The sequence below is a fragment of the Callospermophilus lateralis genome, chromosome X (genome assembly GCF_048772815.1).
Source record: "Callospermophilus lateralis isolate mCalLat2 chromosome X, mCalLat2.hap1, whole genome shotgun sequence".
Lineage (NCBI taxonomy): Eukaryota > Metazoa > Chordata > Mammalia > Rodentia > Sciuridae > Callospermophilus > Callospermophilus lateralis.
In genome coordinates this window covers 32,409,523-32,428,155 of record NC_135325.1, presented here as the reverse complement: position 1 = coordinate 32,428,155, position 18,633 = coordinate 32,409,523, and the positions used below count along the sequence as shown (strand labels likewise).

The following is an 18,633-nucleotide window of genomic DNA, read 5'->3' as shown; positions in this document are numbered from 1 at the left end:
GATCATTTGGCATTCTCTATATAAATAATCATGTAGTTGTAAACAAAGACAGTTTTCTTCCTTTTCAATCTAAATCTCTTTTACTTCCTTTTTGGTTTTGCTTTTTATAGTGATAGGATCTTCAGTACAATGTCGAATAGGAATAAACATAATGACATCTTAGCTATATTCCTGATCTTAGAGCAAAACCATTTACTTTCTCACTATTAAGTATAATTTTTCTGAGTTTTTATCATGAACAGATGTTGAAGGTTGCAGATGCTTTTTCTACATCAGTCAGAATGATCATGCTTGAAAATATAGTGGATTACATTTATTTGCAAATATTGAACCAGGCTTTCATCCCCAATAAAAATTCTGCTTGATCATGACCTATTATCATTCTTTTATATTGCTAGTTCTTTCACTCATTTTCTGTTGAATATTATTGCTTCTATGTTTATGTGTCATAATCATCTGTTGTTTTCATCAGTCTCATGGTTTGTGTATGATTTTGACATAGGCATCTGCTGATTATCTTTTTCCTTTGAAAATTGATCACATTTTGCTGGTTATTTGTCATGTTGAATAATTTTGGATTCTATTCTGCATAGTGGTAATGATGTTGTTGCTTTTAATCTTTGTTTATCAGTTAATAAATGGTTGGGTTGAGCCCACTAGTTCTGTCTTGCCTTCTCTGGGTGTTGGTTCTAATAAGTTCAGTTTGCTATGCTCCTTTGGTTCTGATTTGTACAGATTCCACTCAGGGATTAGTTTGAGACTTGAGTGGTGACTGTGTCTATGAGATTTTTGAACCCTTTTCTGTACTGCTTCAGGTTTGTCTCATACATTTTTCACTCAGATGTTCGTCTCAGACTTGAACTGTGGTTTAAATATTAGTTCAGTTTTCAAAATTCAGTATGCACTTCTGCTTTCTCTTGTATACACAGCCCCTGCATGAGCTTAGTACTTAGAAGTGTTCATATTCCACTGGTACATTTGGGCCAAAGTCTTGAGAGAAAAGAAAAAGGATAAAAGGGGATCCCACTGGTATACTGGGTGGCATGTTTACTTAGTTTATTTATTTGGTACCAGGAATTAAACCCAGGGGTACTTAAGTACTGAGCCACACCACCAGTCCATTTGTTTTTTTATAAGTATAAACTCTTTATTACTAGTTAGGATCAGAAAACCCCCCAAAATGGTTGATCTTGGTGAGCTGTGCTGGATCTCCAGGGGAACTCTGGGAAACCTGTTCAGAATGGCACCTCCCACTCCCTGGGCTCTACCTTGGCTCCCCCTTGCTTTGCAGCTGTCTTGGTGAAGCAAAAAATCTACAGATAACACCTCAGTGGAAGGCAAGGGGCATTCTGGAGATTTCTTGCCTCCTCCAGTTCTATTTATAGCCCAATTAATCCTTCCAAGAGAAGCACCATACATACATAGTACAGCAACCCTGAAGTGTGTCTTTGGAATGCATTTTGTTCTTCATCCACTGTTCATTGGAAAGGAACCAGGGATGGGGACAGCTGGGGGCTGAGGACTAGAGTATGTAGAAAATACCTCCCCCAACCCTGTCTTTTTACAAGAGAGCCCGGTGATCTTTCAGGCAGGCTGCAGGGTAGCCAGGAAAAATAGACGTGTCTCAAGAAAAGGAATCAGCAGAGGATCAGAAAAGCCCTGCCTGTCCGTTTGCCAGGATACTTTCCTGATTTTTTGCCACTTTGGGATTAATATGACAAGCAATTGGTCACTCAAGCCCTTTTATGAAAGCGTCTTTGACATTGCCCTCCAGAACCACAAAAGTGGAACCTTTTTTAATCCAAAATTGGATCTTGATGCTATTTCTTTTTTTAATTTTTATTTTGTTTATTTATTTTTATATGGTGTTGAGGATCCAACCCAGGGTCTCCCACGTGCTAGGCAAGCGCTCTACTGCTGAGCCACAACCTCAGGCATTGATGTTATTTCAACTGGGTTTATCCAAAGGTCACATTTCATGCAAGGCAAAGGAGACACCCAGCTCCACATATCTCAAATTAGGCTCTCTCTTGTCATCTAACCAATCTCACCCAACAGATTAAAATGTGTACACGAGATATTAACAGAGTTATAGTTTCTAACACATACTAGGCCATCAATAACTTTTTGTTTATTAAACTAATGAATGAAATTAAACAAATTTGCTACAATCTCTAAGATGATTACCATTCTTCTCTCAACCCTTTTGTACTCTGCAATGTCAATCCCTTTTCTCCAACAGAAGGATTGAGTTCTAACAAAATTGGTCTGCTCTGTCTTGTTCCAAAATATGTGCTAGAATGTCTCCTTCTCCCTGATGCCTTCGTTCTCTTTTTAGCTCCAGCCAGTTGAGGTCTTAGGTGAAGGCTGCTGACAGCCAGAAGTGTATATCATGAGGAGTCACACACTGGGACCCCAGCTTCTTCAGTTTCACCCAAATTTCCTGGAGCTGTTGCAGATGCCATCTGGGCCTCAGACTCCACATCCTGCATACCCTTTGACCCTGTGGCAAGCGCCTCTCTCTGTCCCCCTGCATCCACAGGCCATGCCCCAATCCTGTGCTGCTCATCTGGCGACTCAGGAGCGACTTCCTGGGACAGCTCGAACTGGATCAGCCTGTCACGCAGGGCGTCGCGCTCCCCCAGCGCTCGCTTCAGGTCATGTCTGGCGCTATGCAACTGAGAAACCACGTCGTCCCTCTCCTCACGCAGCCGCTGCAGTTCGGAGGCCAGAGCCCAGGCGGCTCCTTCGCACTCCTCCACCTGCCCCCTCAGCCGCCGAACCCGACGCGCCTGCTGCTCCCGCTGCCTCGTGGCCACTCGCACCCCGAGGGCCAGGGCACTCCAGGCGGGCGCGCGGCGCCTGAGGGTCTGCCATGAAGGACTGCGGGTTGTCTTCCACCTCGTTCCAAGGCCGTGAAGGGAAGGTCAGGTAGAAGTCTGGGCCACCACCATTACTGAGCACCTCTTCGTTGATACACGCCACCACTTCGCTGTGGCGGAAACCGCTTCTGGAATTTCCGGAAGTCGACGGCCATGGCCGCTGCAGCCTAGTCAGCGGAGCTGCCCCACCCCACCCCACTGTAGCCTTGGGCAACCAACTGGTGGCGCCCCTCAGTTCCCGTCTCTGTGGTGTTTCAGTCCTTTCCCAGCCCTATAGCCTCTTCCTTCGCCTCCTACCTCTGCCTTTCTGTTCACAAAGCCCCAAGCCTTGAAACCAGTTCTCTCTCACATCAACCCCTTAGGCTTCTAAAGCGGCAACCCCATTTTTTTAGTATTTATTTTTTAGTTGTAGCTGGACACGACGCCTTCATTTTATTTATTTATTTTTATGTGGTGCTGAGGATCGAACCCAGGGCCCCACATGTGTTAGGCAAGTGCTCTACCACTGAGCCACAACCCCAGCCCCCCAGCCCATTTTTTGAAATGATTTTATTATTTTTTTAAATACACGACAGTGGAATGCCTTATACATCAATTTATGTCATTATACATGTACTTTGTTTTTTTTTCACATTACAATTCTTATTACACATATATACCACAATTTTTTACATCTCTCTATATAAATCATGTTTACACCCAATTCGAGTCTTCATACATGTTCTTTGGATAATGATGTCTATCGCAGTCCACCATCCTTGCTAAGCCCTGCCTCCTCCCTTTCCCTCCCACCCCTCTTCCCTATCTAGAATTCATCTAATCCCCTCATGTTCTCCCTCCCCACCCCACTATGAGTCACTCCCCTTATATCAGAGAAAACTTTCCGCATTTGTTTTTTTGGGGGATTGCCACCTTCACTTAGCATTGTCTTCTCCAACGCCATCCATTTACCTGGAAATCCTCCAGCCCATTTTTATTTTTTATTTAGAGACAGAGTCTTCTTTTATATTTTTTTTAGCTTTAGGTGGACACAATATCTTTATTTTTATGTGATGCTGAGGATCACACCCAGTGCTTCACGCATGTCAGGCAAGCGCACTACCACTTGAGCCACATCCTCAACCCTTTTTCAAGACAAGGTCTTGTCAAGTTGCTTAGGGCCTTGCTAAGTTGCTGAGGCTGGCTTTGAACTCACAATCCTCCTGCCTCAGCCTCCTGAGCCACTGGGGTTACAGGCATGGGCCACTGCAACCAGTTGGCATCCCTACTTTTTGATTCCCTTTCATAGTCTAATTCTGTTTACTTGTCAGAGGCCTCAGGTAGTTGCTTTATGTATTTTGTCTGGAATTTTGGGGTGCAGTAATGAGTAGGAGAGGCCATAATACTCTCCCTTACTCTTTTGTGGCCAGAAATGGGACCCTCAGTTTCATTCATTCTTGATTTTATTGATCTCAACCTTTATTGATTCTCTTTTTCTGCTAGTTTGAATTTAATTTGCTCTTAGTTTCAGAAGGTAGAAGCTTAATTCATTGATTTGAAATCTCTCTTTTCTAAGGATGGGAGAGGAGGAGAGGAGTAGGGAGGATAGGAAGGGCAGCAGAATAGAATAGACAATATGATTGATGTATGTACATTCCATGTATGTATTATATGTCAAAATACATTCTGCTGTCATATATGACAAAAAAAATAAAAATAAAAATTTAAATAAATAAATAAATAACAGCGGAATGCATTACAATTCTTATTACACATATACAGCACAATTTTTTTATATCTCTGGTTGTACATAAAGTATGTTGACACCAATTCGTGTCTTCATACATGTACTTTGGATAATGATGTCCATCATATTCCACTATCATTGCTAATGTCCTGCCCCTCCCTTTCCTTCCCACCCCTCTTCCCTATCTAGAATTCATCTATTTGGCATATTGATACAGACAACTGGTTTGTTCCTTTGATTTGTTCTATTCTATTGTATGAATGTGCTCCATTTATCTGTTCTGTTGATTGACATTTGAGCTATTTACACCTTTTTGTCATCACAAACAATGGTGTTGAGCTTTTTTGTACAGTCCTTGGTGTGTTTATGTAAGAGTTTCGCCTATATACCTGGGTTTAGAACTGTTGATGTAGCAGTTGTTTTCATTTTAATGTTTACTATGTAATGAGTATAGTAGTTCTTTCACTTACATCCCTATCAGTACAGTATTAGATTTCCTGCTATTTTATATCTCTGCCAAAGCACACTATCATCAGGTTTTAAATTTTTGCTAGTTTAGTGGGTATAAAGTAATAAACAGTGAAATTTTCTTATCTTTGGAAAAAAAAAGAAATCTCTGTTTTCTAATATAGCATTGTCAGTGTCGTTACTACCTTAGTACTGATTTAGCCGTTTCAAACCAGTTATTTCGGGTGAATTGGCATACAAGAGATTACACATTTTTAAAGTGAATATTTTGATAACTTTTGAATTTTATATCTATAATTTCATTACCACAATAAAGATAATGAAATCATACAAGGAGTTGGGAAGTATTCCCACCTCCCTTCAATTCTTTGAAAGAATTTGTGTAATATTGGCATTAATTCTTCTTTAAGTGTTTGATGGATTCTCAAGTGAATTCTTCTGGGCTTGGAGTTTTCTCTGTGGGAAGGTCTTTAACTAAAATTTCAATTCATTTAATAGATGTTGGGTTATTCAAATGATTTATTTCTCCAGATGAGCTTCAGTAATTTTGTCTTTCAAGGAATCTGTTTTATATAAGCTGTCAAATTTATTGGCATAAAGTTGTTCATAATGTTCTCTTATTCTGTTTTCAATTTCTGAGCATGAAAATGAAAGCTATATTTGAGAAGACAGATATGTTTAAACTGATATAAACATTATACAATGAGTGCGTGTATTGAAACATCATATGGTATCACATTAATATGTAGTATTTTATGTTTTTAAGTATCAGTTAAAGATTTTTAAATGAAAACTAGGTAATCATTAAAACTATGAACTTCATTTAAATGGAACTTTTCTCTCCCCACACCTTAGTTCTGCCTTTTACTGGCAACATGGGCACACTCAGTTTTGTCTTTTCTTTTTTGGCACCAGTGATTGAATGACGGGTGTTTAACCACTGAGCCACATTCCCAGCCCTTTTATTTTTAGACAGAGTCTCCTAAGTTGCTTAGGACCTCACTAAGTTGCTGAGGCTGGCTTTGAACTTGTGATCCTCCTGCCTCAGTCTCCTGAGTCACTGGGATTACAGGTGTGCATCCCACACCTGACTAGTCTTTTCTTTCTTTATTCTTCCAGCTATCCCTTTTCCTACCCTCCCACTCCCCTATTCAACTACTAGAGCATCTCTGGCTCTTTGAGTGAAGCAGGGTAAGAAAGAAGGGAGACTATAAAGAGTAAAAAAAAAAGTTTGAACTATCCATATAGATATAATCTGATACTGGTACTCTCTGCATGTGGCAGATTCCAAAGACTGAATCTTCCTGTCCTTGGCACTTTTATGCTGTCCTTGGAATGTCCCAGTGTTCCTCAATTAGGCAGGTCCTCTTTTCCAACTAGTTATTTAATATATTCCCTGGTTCCATGAGTGACCTTCAATGTCATTCTACTGAAGTCACCTCAATCCTACCAGAAAGCCCTCTTTCCAATGTAACTCAGACCTGTTCATATCCAGGATGCATATCTGGCTTGTAGAATGAGTGTGTGTGTGTGTGTGTGTGTGTATGTGTTCTGTGGTGGTAGTGAGACCTGCAGTTCACCTCCATACAACCTCGTTGCTGCCATATGATGCCACAATCTGTTAACTGTATAATTTTTGTAGGTGGAAGTTAAGTACCAAGTGCCCTGTGTCCCCCAAATGCTAATAGATGTATGTCAAGCAAGTAATCTCCCTGAAGTCCTTCTTACTAGACTAGGGTAGGATGAACATACATTTATCTTGCCTATTTGGGGAGAGAAAAATATCACAGCTTTGCAATTATTGTTCAAAGAAATTTTTTCCTTACATTATTTAACCTTACTTAATACATATACTTTTCTTTTTTTGTACCATGTATTGAACCCAGGGGGTGCTTAACCACTGAGCCACATCCCCATCCCTTTTTACATTTTATTTGGAGACAGGGGCTCACTAAGATGCTTAGGGTCTCGCTACATTGCTGAGGCTGGTTTGGACTTGTGATCCTCCTGCCTCAGCCTCCTGAGCTGCTGGGATTATGAGCATGTACCACCATGCCTAGTTTAACACTCATACTTTTAAGGGGTATATTTCAGCTGAAGGACATTAAGCAGTTTTTATCTACTCCTTTTAAGTCCTGCAAAAGGCCTCTGGACTGGGAAAGTACTTAGTATTTATTGCCAGTCTTTGAAGCAAAAAGAGTAGATTTTACCATCATATGAAATCAGCTCCCTTAGAGCATGGATTGTAGCCTGGTGGGCAGATGTAGCTTCCTGAAAAATCTAAAACTTCAGCTTTTGAATAGGAAGCATCAATGTTAAAATGCAAAGCTCTGTAGCCTTAGGTGGCAAAACAAATGGCACAGAAAGCATGTGATTTAGGCCAGGGCTGCATGATAGAACTAGAACTTACTGCAGGAAACTGGAGAGAATTGTAGATGCTTTAAATTTTGGTCCTTTAGTTAGTATAAATTGGTATCTTCTTATAATTTTCATTTCCCTGATTACTAGGAAATCTAACATTTCATATGTTATTAACTAGTTAGATTTCCTCTTCTAAGGCCTGCCTGTTTATATCCTTTATCTATGTTTTTGTTGGGCTGTTTATCTTTTCTTTTGCTTTGTATATATTCTTTGAATATTGTAGACTTCATTTTTGTGTATAGTCAACAGCCTTTTTAAACAAATATTTTTAGTTGTAGATGGACACAATACCTTTATTTTGCTTATTTAGTTTTATGTGGTGCTGGGGATGGAACCCAGGGCCTCACCATGCTAGGCAAGTACTCTACCACTGAGCTACAACCCCAGCCCCTCAATAGCCTTTTCTTAGTCTAGGCTGTTTATGGAGTTGTTTTGAAAATAAGTTTTAATTGCAATGTAATCAAATTTACCAAAGTTTTAGTTTGCTTTTTGTATAACCTTAAGTAAGGTTGTACTTTTTAGTTGAATATATACACACACACACATATTTACTCTGATGTTACTATTTTCATATTTTATTGTATTATTTATATAGCCAGCTTTTTCATGACCTTTTTTCTTGCCTTAGATGGATTTTCTTTACCCTCTGCCTCTTGCCTCTTGAGTCATTATCCTTCTGAATGATTCAAATACTAAGCATTATCTTTAGCCAGGCTTTATTTATGATAAATTATCTGCTTTATTGTCCAAAAATGTCTTGGTTTTGTCATCGTTCTTTACAATAATTTATCTGGGTACAGAGTTCTAAGATGACAGTTTCTGTCAGAACTTTGAAGATATTATTCATTAAACTTCTGGCTTCTTTTTATTTTTTCCCAAAAAGACTGACAATAATGGGCTGGGGCTGGAGCTCAATGGTAGAGCATTCAACTAGCATGTGTGAGGCACTGAGTTCAATCCTCAGTACCACATAAAATAAATAAGTAAAATAAAAGTTATTGTGTCCATATACAACTAAAAATATATATTTTTAAATATCTGACATTGATATAATTGTTTATAAGGGATTTAAATTTTTCTCCATGAAAGCTTTTAAATTTTTCTTTCTGATTTTTAAGTCTTGTGGTTGCACTCAACTTTGTGTGAGTGAGGATTTACTTTTATTTGCCACACTGAGGACTGTGGGTGTAAGATTCATGCCTTCCTTTCACTCTAGAAAACTATGTCATTGCTTCTTCAAATATATCCTGGGTCAGCGATCCCCAAGACTACTCCCATATTCTGAGATTTTCTAGAAAGAATTATGGGACACAGCATATATTGTGTTCACAGATAAGTTTATTGTAGTGATGCCAAGAATATACAACCACATTATATGGGGAATAGCACAGGCAGAGTCTGGAAGAATCCATTTGCAGGCTCCCTTATGCTGTCACCCTCCCATGAGGGGGCTTACAGAGCACTCTTCACCCAGCATCAAAAATGCAGCAACATAGGTGTGATGTTTATTATGCTCAGGAGAGACCATTAGAGACTCAGAAACTTTGGTTTTTATTGGAGGCTGGTCATACAGACAAACTGCTTAGCATATACCAAAATTCCAGACTCCCAAAAGGAAAACAGGTGTTCAGCATAAAACACAGTGTTTGTATAAACAGTGGAGGCATAGAAAACCACGCTTACCAGTCAGGAAATTATGAGAACATTCCTGAAATCCAAATTCCCAGATGTCAGCCCAGGGCCAACTTGCAGGCTGGCCTTTGTAAGGAGAACAGAATCAGGGCTGCTATATTAGTCTTTTTCTTGGCCTACAGCCCCACTCCCTTTTCCTTTTCCTTTCCACTTGGATCTTAATAAGCTTATGTTAGAGCTTCTAATTATTTCTATTTCCCTTATGTTTCCATTTCATTAAGCTTTTATGCTATATCCTGGGTGGTTTCCCACAATCCGTCATTTAACTTATTCAATTTATCTTTATAGTGTACTGTTCAACCACTCTATTTAGAGTTTTAAAAAAAATTATATTCATATTTGTATCCTAGCTTGTATCCAAGTTTTCCCCCATAGTCTAGTTCTTAACTCTTTGTATATTTAGAATATTTTAATTTATTTTTTTATCTATTTTGGGGGGCTGCTGGGAATTGAAGCCAGGGGAGCTTTATCACTGAGTTGCAATCCTAGTTTTTTTTTTTTTTTTTTTTTTTTTTTTTTTTTTTTGAGACATGGTCTCGCTAAGTTGGGTGAGGTTGGCCTCAAATTTGCAATCCTCCCAGTTCAGCATCCTAGGTTGCTGGGATTACAGGTATGCATTACCACACCTGGTGATATTTGGAATATATTTACTTTAAAATTTAGATTGTTACATTACTACAGTTCTAGAAATGGGAGAATCTTTTAATGTATCTGTTGATTCTCTTTATTGATGATTCATTTCCTTGTAAGGTCTAAATTATTTTTACATATTTGATTTGGTTTTCCATAGATGTTCTGTGAGCCTTAAGCTATAAAAACATGGGAAATATTTTTTGAAAAGTTTTCCATTGCTGTGAATCTACTAATAACAAGACCAATTTTATGTTAATTTTTCCTTATGGGCTCTTGTACTACACTTTAATCATACAGATTGAATCACAAAACTAGACTTCTGATTTCTTTTATCTAACACCATACTTAACAATTTCTTTGGCTAGCAAGGAGTGTTTCTAGTTTGTATTTAATAAACATGCAGGCCCCTTGTTATGCCAGCTTGAAGCAAAAAATAGGTTTTCCTTTCTTGAACACTTGTGCCCTGAGGTCTGGATTCCTATACAAAGCTCCAAGCTTCACTTTCAGTTTACCCCATCATTGTACATTCTCACTTCAATTTTTTATGGGTGGTAAGGATAGTACCCAGGACCTTCTGTATGCTAGCCAAGTGCTCTACCATTAAGCTAAATTCCCATCACTCCCACCACTTCATTTTTGACACATAATACATTTTTTTGGCTTTGTGCTTGGCTGCATATTACATTGTTTTTTAGAATTAATGGTAGCATTCTTTACATTTGCAATTGGAAACATGGGGTGGTGGACATGGGGAGGATCCATCCATATGATCATAATATTGATAAGAATTTACCACAGGGCATTTAGAGATCTATGTTATCCCATATATTATAGTAAAATTTTGATGATTCATCGCATTTTTCTCCTAGAATTCTGGGAAGTTGATGAGCAGATAGATAACTACAGGAAAAATCAATACAGACCTCTGTGGCAAGCTGCATTCATAGACCAGGAAACACTGAAAGATGAAAATGTTCAAGAATGCAGAACATACAAAAAAATCATTTATCTGAGCAAATTCTTTGTTTCTATAAGACAAAGACACCCTAAATATTCATGGAGAAGATGTTTAAAAGGTAATATAGGGCTGGATCCCCAGCCCTATATATAGCTCAGTTCGTAGAGTGCTTGCCTCACATGCACAAGGCCCTGGGTTCAATCCCCAGTACCACCAAAAAAAAAAAAAAATATATATATATATATATATATATATATAAATAAATAATATAAATGGTCTTAGTCAAATGTTCTCTCTGATGCTAACACACAAAAAGGAGGGAGGGGAAGAGTAGAAGTTCATTGGATTAGACAAAGGGGAACGAAGGGAAGGGAGGGAATGGGAATAGGAGAGACAGTGAAATGAATCTGACATAGCTTTCCTATGTTCATATATAAATACACCACCAGTGTAATTCCACATCATGTACAACCAGAAGACTGGGATTCGTATTAGAATAAGATATACTCCAATTGTGTATAATATGTTAAAATATACTCTACTGTCATGCATATATAAAAAGAACAAATAAAAAATAAATTTTAAAATAGAAGCTTTGTAAGAAAGATAGATTATAGATGTAAGGTAAATTGGAAATTATGTCTCCCTTCTAATCTTGATAAATCCTAACCTGCAGAGAAATCTGTTGAACCCAATCAACAAGGAAAAGCCCTCTACCAGAAGCAATAAAATAAAAGTCAGAGAATTCAAACTGGGGAGAAATTCTATGAATGTACTGAATATAGTAGAGTGTTTATCCAGAAAAACCAACCTTGTTTTCCATCAAAGAATTCACACTGGAGGGGTTGGGATTGTGGCTCAGTGGCAGAGCGCTTGCCTTGCACCTGTGAAGCACCGGGTTTGATCCTCAGCACCATATAAATATAAATAAATAAAATTAAGACATTGTGTCCATGTATAACTAAGAAAATTTTTTTAAAAAAGAATTCACACTGGAGAGAAACTTTATGAATGCTTTGAGTTTGCAAAAGCCTTCAGTCAGAAGATAGCCCTCACAGCACACCCGAGAACTCATTCAGGAGAGAAACCCTATGAATGCAGTGGATGTGGGAAAGCCTTTATCCAGAAGGCAACTTTTATTAAACATGAGAAAACTCACATGGGAAAGAGACCATTTGTATATGGTGAATGTGCAGAAGCCTTTAAGAGTTCTTATCATCTTATTAGACATGAAAGAACACATATTAGACAAGCATTTTATAAAAGAATCAAGCATGCTAAGTCCAGCATTATACATCAAATGTCTCACACTGATGAGAAATCTAAGTGCAGTAAGTATAGGAAAACCTTTAATGAGAAGCCCATCACCATTAAACATCAGAAAACTAACAGAAAAGAGAAACCTTGTGAGTGCAGTAGATGTGGGAAAAACTTCAAGAGAAAGTCACACCTCTCTGTTCATCAGAAAATTCACACAAGAGAAAAACCCTATCAATGCAGCACATGTGGGAAGACTGTTAGTGCAAAATCACATCTGTTTGGCTATAATTGAAATCATACAGGAGAGAAACCCTACAAATGAAGAAGATGTGGGAAAGCTTTCAGTGAGAGGCAACCCTATTGTCCATCAGAGAATCTATACAGGAGAGAAACCCTATAAATGCAATGAATGTGGGAATATTCTGTGAGAAGTCACTACTGATTAAACAACGGAGAATTCATATGGGAGAGAGACCCTATGAATGCAGTGACTGTGGGAAAGACATCAGTAGGAAGTCGACTGTCATTAAATGTCAGGGGATTTATACAGGAGGAAAACCCTACAAATGTAGGGAATGTGGGAAAGCCTTCCATGTGGAAATCAGTTCTCCTTGCCTATCACAGAACTCACATGGGTGAGAAACCTTTTGAATACAGAGACTGTGGGAAAGCCTTCAGTAGGAAGTCAACCCTGAATAAACATCAGGTAAGTCACACAGGAGAGAGAACGTACAAATATTCTTGAAAAGTTAGATAATTTCACTAGTAGTTGTACATCCTGCTGTACATCAAATAATTCATCCTGGGGAATCATTAAAAATGAATGTCAGGCTGGGGACGTGGCTCAAGCGGTAGCGCGCTTGCCTGGCATGCGTGAGGCCCGGGTTCGATCCTCAACACCACATACAAACAAAGATGTTGTGTCCGCCGAAAACTAAAAAATAAATATTAAAAATTCTCTCTCTCTCTCTCTCTCTCTCTCTCTCTCTCTCTCTCTCTCTCTCTCCCCCTCTCTCTTAAAAAAAAAAAGAATGAACGTCAGGGGGCTGGGGTTGTAGCTCAGTGGCAGAGCACTTGCCTAGCACATGTGAGGCACTAGGTTCGATCCTCAGCACCACATAAAATAAATGAATAAAATAAAGGCATTGTGTCCATCTACAACTAAAAAAAATTTAAAAGCTAACTACATTAAAAAAAGAATGAGGGCTGAGCATATAGCTCAGTTGGTGAAGTGCCTGCCTCACATGCACAAAGCCCTGGGTTCAATCCCTAGGACCACAAAAAAAAAAAAGAATGTCAGAAACACCTCATATTTTTTATTTGTTATTAATTTTTTTAAAAAAATGACAGCGGAATGTATTACAATTCTTATTACATGTATATAGCACAATTTTTTCATATCTCTGGCTGTATATAAAGTATGTTGACACCAATTCATGTCTTCATACATGTACTTTGGATGATGATGTCTATCACATTCCACCATCCTTGCTAATCCTCTGCCCCTCCCTTTCCCTCCAACCCCTCTGCCCTATCTAGAATTCATCTATTCCTCCCATGCTCCCTCTCCCTACCCCACTATGAGTCAGCCTCCTTATATCAGAGAAAACATTCAGCATTTGTTTTCTTGGGATTGGCTAACTTCACTTAGCATTATCTTCTCCAACCATCCATTTACCTGCAAGTGCCATGATTTTATTCTCTTTTATTGCTGAGTAAAATTCCATTGTGTATATATGCACATTTTTAAATCCATTCATCCATTGAAGGGCATCTAGGTTGGCTCCAGTTTAGCTATTGTGAACTGTGCTGCTATAAACATTGATGTGGCTGTGTCCCTGTAGTATGCTGTTTTTAAGACTTTTGGGTATAAACCAAGGAGAGGGATAGTTGGGTCAAATGGTGGTTCCATTCCCAGTTTTCCAAGGAATCTCCATACTGCCTTCCATATTGGCTACACCAATTTGCAGTCCCACCAGCAGTGTATGAGTGTACCTTTTTCCCCATATCCTTGCCAACACTTATTGTTGTTTGTCTTCATAAGAGCTGCCATTCTGACTGGAGTGAGATGATATCTTAGAGTAGTTTTGATTTGCATTTCTCTAATTGCTAGTGATGATGAACATTTTTTCATATATTTGTTGACTGATTGTGTATCCTCTTCTGAGAAGTGTCTTTTCAGGTCCTTGGCCCAATTGTTGATTGGGTTTTTTTTTTTTTTGGTGCTTAGATTTTTGAGTTCTTTATACACCCTAGAAAGTAGTGCTCTATCTGATGTGTGAGGGGTAGAAATTTGCTCCAAGGATGTAGGCTGTCTGTTCACCTCAAAGATTGTTTCTTTTTCTGAGAAGAAACTTTTTAGTTTGATTCCATCCCATTTATTGATTCTTGGTTTTAATTCTTGCACTACAGGAGTCTTATTAAGGAAGTTGGAGCCTAATCCCACATGATTAGGGCCTACTTTTTCTTCTATTAGATGCAGAGCCTCTGGTTTAATTCCTAGGTCCTTGATCCACTTTGAGTTGAGTTTTGTGCATGATGAGAGATAGGGGTTTAATTTCATTTTGTTGCATATGGATTTCCAGTTTCCCCAGCACCATTTGTTGAAGAGGCTGTCTTTTCTCCAATGCATGTTTTTGGCACCTTTGTCTAATATAAGGTAATTGTAATTTTGTGGGTTAGTCTCTGTGTCCTCTATTCTGTACCATTGGTCTACCACTCTGTTTTCGGGCCAATACCATGCTGTTTTTGTTAGTACTGCTCTGTAATATAGTTTAAGGTCTGGTATAGTGATGCTACCTGCTTCACTCTTCCCTCTAAGGATTGCTTTAGCTATTCTGGGTCTCTTATTTTTCCAGATGAATTTCACGGTTGCTTTTTCTCTTTCTATGAGGAATGCCAAAGGGATTTTGATCAGAATTGCATTAAATCTGTATAGTGCTTTTGGTAGTATGGTCATTTTGATAATATTAATTCTGTCTATCCAAGAGCAATGTAGATCTTTCCATCTTCTAAGGTCTTCTTTAATTTCTTTCTTTAGGGTTCTATAGTAGAAACACCTTATATTAAGAATGTCAGAAACTCTTCACATATTGTTTAACATTCATTTAAATTAACAAAATGAACAAAATATAATTCTGGAAGTGTACAACAAATGTGACCAATTTTCACTATTCTTCATCAATGAATTCATAAGAGGTGAAATTGAGAGTACTGATGTGGAAAAGATTTCAGAAAGAATTAAATGTCATTGCCTATGTTGAGGAAAACCTGCGAGTTTAGAGCTAAGAAAACCATGTTAGAAATTATTAGAAAAATCATGTTTCATATTACCAAACATTCTGTGGAGAAGATGCTGAGGTGACAAATAAGCACTCAACTATAATGTTAACACATGTTCACTGTGGGGTAGAGCATGACATTGTTAAAAGAACTTTATAAAGCATAAAATATCATATGTGGGGCAAAATCCTAGGTTATTTCTTAAACAGATAAAAAAGTACTTCCTTAACTAGGATAGGAGAAAATGAGTCATCTAAATCCCTGAAACAAAGGAGCTAAAACAAAGGACCTTGTATATATTATTTACTCATCAACTTCTTCAGTGCAGAAATGCATATGCCTTACAGAAAAGGCATACAGTAGTCTCTAACACACTTTTCTTAGGAACAGTGCTCATACTTTAATATCTATCTTTTAAGAATAATTATTTCACAGTGGGAACATAAACGATTTTACTTTTCAGAGTATCTTCTGTAGCAGAAGTAGTATTTAAAGTAGTGAAAAAATAAAATTAAATTGAATATTCAATGACAGAGGATAGATTAAATTTTGATATGTCCCTGGGCATGGTGTCACATACCTATATAGTCCCAACTACTTAGCAGGCTGAGGCAGGAGGATTCTTCAGCTTAGGATTTCAAGGCCAACTGGACAATAAAGCAAGAACTTGTCTCAAACAAACAAACAACAACAACAAAAAATTACATGGTAAACTAGGTGAAAAAGGAAATTATAAAATTATATGGTTTATATTGTGAAAACATAGAAGGATATGCACTGTTATATTGTGATTCTGGGTGACAGAAATTTTATAATGTGGATGTATACCTACATATCCATATATATATATATGTGTGTGTGTGTGTGTGTGTGTGTGTGTGTGTGTGTATGTATGTATATATACACATTCAATACAGGGTGTATATGTGTATATATGCATATATATACATTTATATATGTATATATGTATGTATACATACACACATATATATATACACACACTATATTGTATGTGAATATGTATATAAAGATAGACATAGAGTAAAAGCCAGGGAGGAAATACATCAAGTTATTAAATAAATTAACATTTGGGTATGGAGATTATTAATGATTTCTACTTTTTAATTTTTTTCATTTACATGCAGATTCCTTGTATTTAAAAAGTTTTAAAAAACACAAAACAGACTTTTAAGATAACAATATGTGGGGTGGGGATGTGGCTCAAGCGGTAGTGCGCTCAACTGGCATGCGTGCGGTCCGGGTTCGATCCTCAGCACCACATACAAACAAAGATGTTGTGTCCGCCGAGAACTAAAATAATAAATATTAAAAAATTCTCTCTCTCTCTCTCTCTCTCTCTCTCTCTCTCTCTCTCTCTCTCCCACTCTCTCTTTAAAAAAAAAGATAACAATATGTATTACTTAATATATTATTATAGAATACTTATAATAATTATACCATCATTTCCAATATTACAAAAAGAAGAAGAAAAACACAAGGGAAGTAGATGACCCAATATATGTAGAAACTATAAAATCATATTAGAATACATAAAGTCATCATAAATAAAGGGCCCACAGGTTTGGGAGGAGGGATTTGGCAATGACTTTGGCTACTTACTTGTGGAGGGAAATTTGAGCACCAGAATTCTCCCTCAGGAAGGCTCCAGTCACCAAACACTTGAACCTTGATTCTAGGAAAAAAATAGGAGGGGGCCATGGGGGCCTACTACTCCCAGCACAAAGGCTTCCAGGAGACAGAGCTGGGCAGGGGAGAGCGCTTACCAGTTCCCTCACATATGCTGCATCTTTTTAAGTACCCCAGAAAATACTGTCCCCCAACACCTTGAACACTGAGCTTGCACACTGGGGACCTTCCCCAGTGTGGCATCAGGGGAGTGGATTAATGCATTAGGGAATGTGGAGGGAGGGACATTTGATTAAAATAGTAGTCCCCCAGGTTCCCACAGCATAAGTGTCTCCCCTTAAGATCCAGGGGATGCATACTATGTAGGTACTTTTTACTCAAAAACAGAGGTATGATTGAAGATAGGGAGTCATGGGGCTGCAGGTGGCTGAGGTGGCCCCCAAACCCCAGCCTCAAGGACAGGTGAGTCAGATCCCCCAGGCTGTTGCTGCTACTGCCATATTCATCAGGGTCAGATCTCAGGTAATAAGCAGAAATGTGCACCTAAGGGCCCCTAGATGCTGCCTGGAGTAACCCTTCAGTTACAGGGGCAACAGGCTGGGGTAGGGTCCCTTTAAGCTACAGGGGTCCTAGGGGTAGCAGAGTAGGCAGAAGGTGCAAGTGGAAGGTCCCAAGGTGGTGGTGAGGAGCTGTAGGGTGAGAAGTAACATGAGGACAGAGAAGGGCCTGCCAGGCCTGGTGATGGTAGAGAGGTTGGGTGGCTAGAGGGCAAGCCAGAGAAGCTGATGCTCTGGCGCAGCACATGGGTGTGGCCAGGGGCCTCTAGGTCCTCTTTGGGGTTGTGAATGGAGTCGCACTCTAAGTCATAGGGGAAGAGGCTCTGGAGGTAGAATTTGTGGCGGGTTCCATCTTTTACTTGGGGTGGCGAGTGGTCTGGGGCAGCTCACCCAGGCCATGAGCAAAATGGCACTTCACCCCACAGCAGCAGTGCCTACTCTCTGAGAAGGTTCGACCGAGCTCAGTTTTATAGTGGGAGAAGTTGGTAGGGGCCGCAGTAGGTGAAGTGGGTGAGAGTGACTGCTCAGGGCCCAGGCCAGGCACAAGGGATGCAAAGCCAGGGCATACAGGCAACAAGCCACAACTATGGCCCTTCATTAGTTGGGTGGAGCAGCCAGCCAGGTGGGAAATGACTCCAGATGGGCTGGAGTCAGATGAGTTGAGGCTCCAGAATCTAGAGGACTCAGTTCCTCTGTGGTCAGATGACAGGTCAGGGTTCAGTGACAAAAGGCTCTGGTAGATGCAGTGAGATCCGTGGTGGCATAGGTGGCCATGAAGAGTGTGCCAAAAGTTGGAGCCTGATTTCTACTTTTAAAAAATGTCTCTGGAAACTACCAACAAAATACATTGTTTAATTTAATCTTGTGCATGCTTAGTGATTCTCTCTTTCCACTCATTCTCCCATTCAGTTTTACCTTTAATACATAACATCCTCTTCTTAAAATCATCCCATTTTCACACATGTATACATGCTTCATATTTGTTTTCCATGTGATTATGTGAATCTTTGGCACTGAGTCTATATTTTGCTCTCTCTCTCTTTTTTTTTTTTGGTACCAAGGGTTGAACCCAGGAGTGCTTAACCACTGAGTCACATCCCCAGCACT

The 18,633-nt window shown here is 39.0% G+C and overlaps 1 protein-coding gene and 3 pseudogenes across 1 annotated transcript in view; 1 reads left to right on the top strand and 3 right to left on the bottom strand.

The window, feature by feature from the left end:
* LOC143639426 (uncharacterized) overlaps positions 1–18,633 on the bottom strand; it is an 831,269-nt gene that overhangs the window by 782,447 nt on the left and 30,189 nt on the right.
* LOC143639296 (testis-expressed protein 13C-1 pseudogene) lies at positions 2,391–10,339 on the bottom strand (annotated as a pseudogene).
* On the top strand, positions 10,667–12,785 carry LOC143639295 (zinc finger protein 674-like; annotated as a pseudogene).
* Positions 17,343–18,300, bottom strand: LOC143639430 (mRNA decay activator protein ZFP36 pseudogene; annotated as a pseudogene).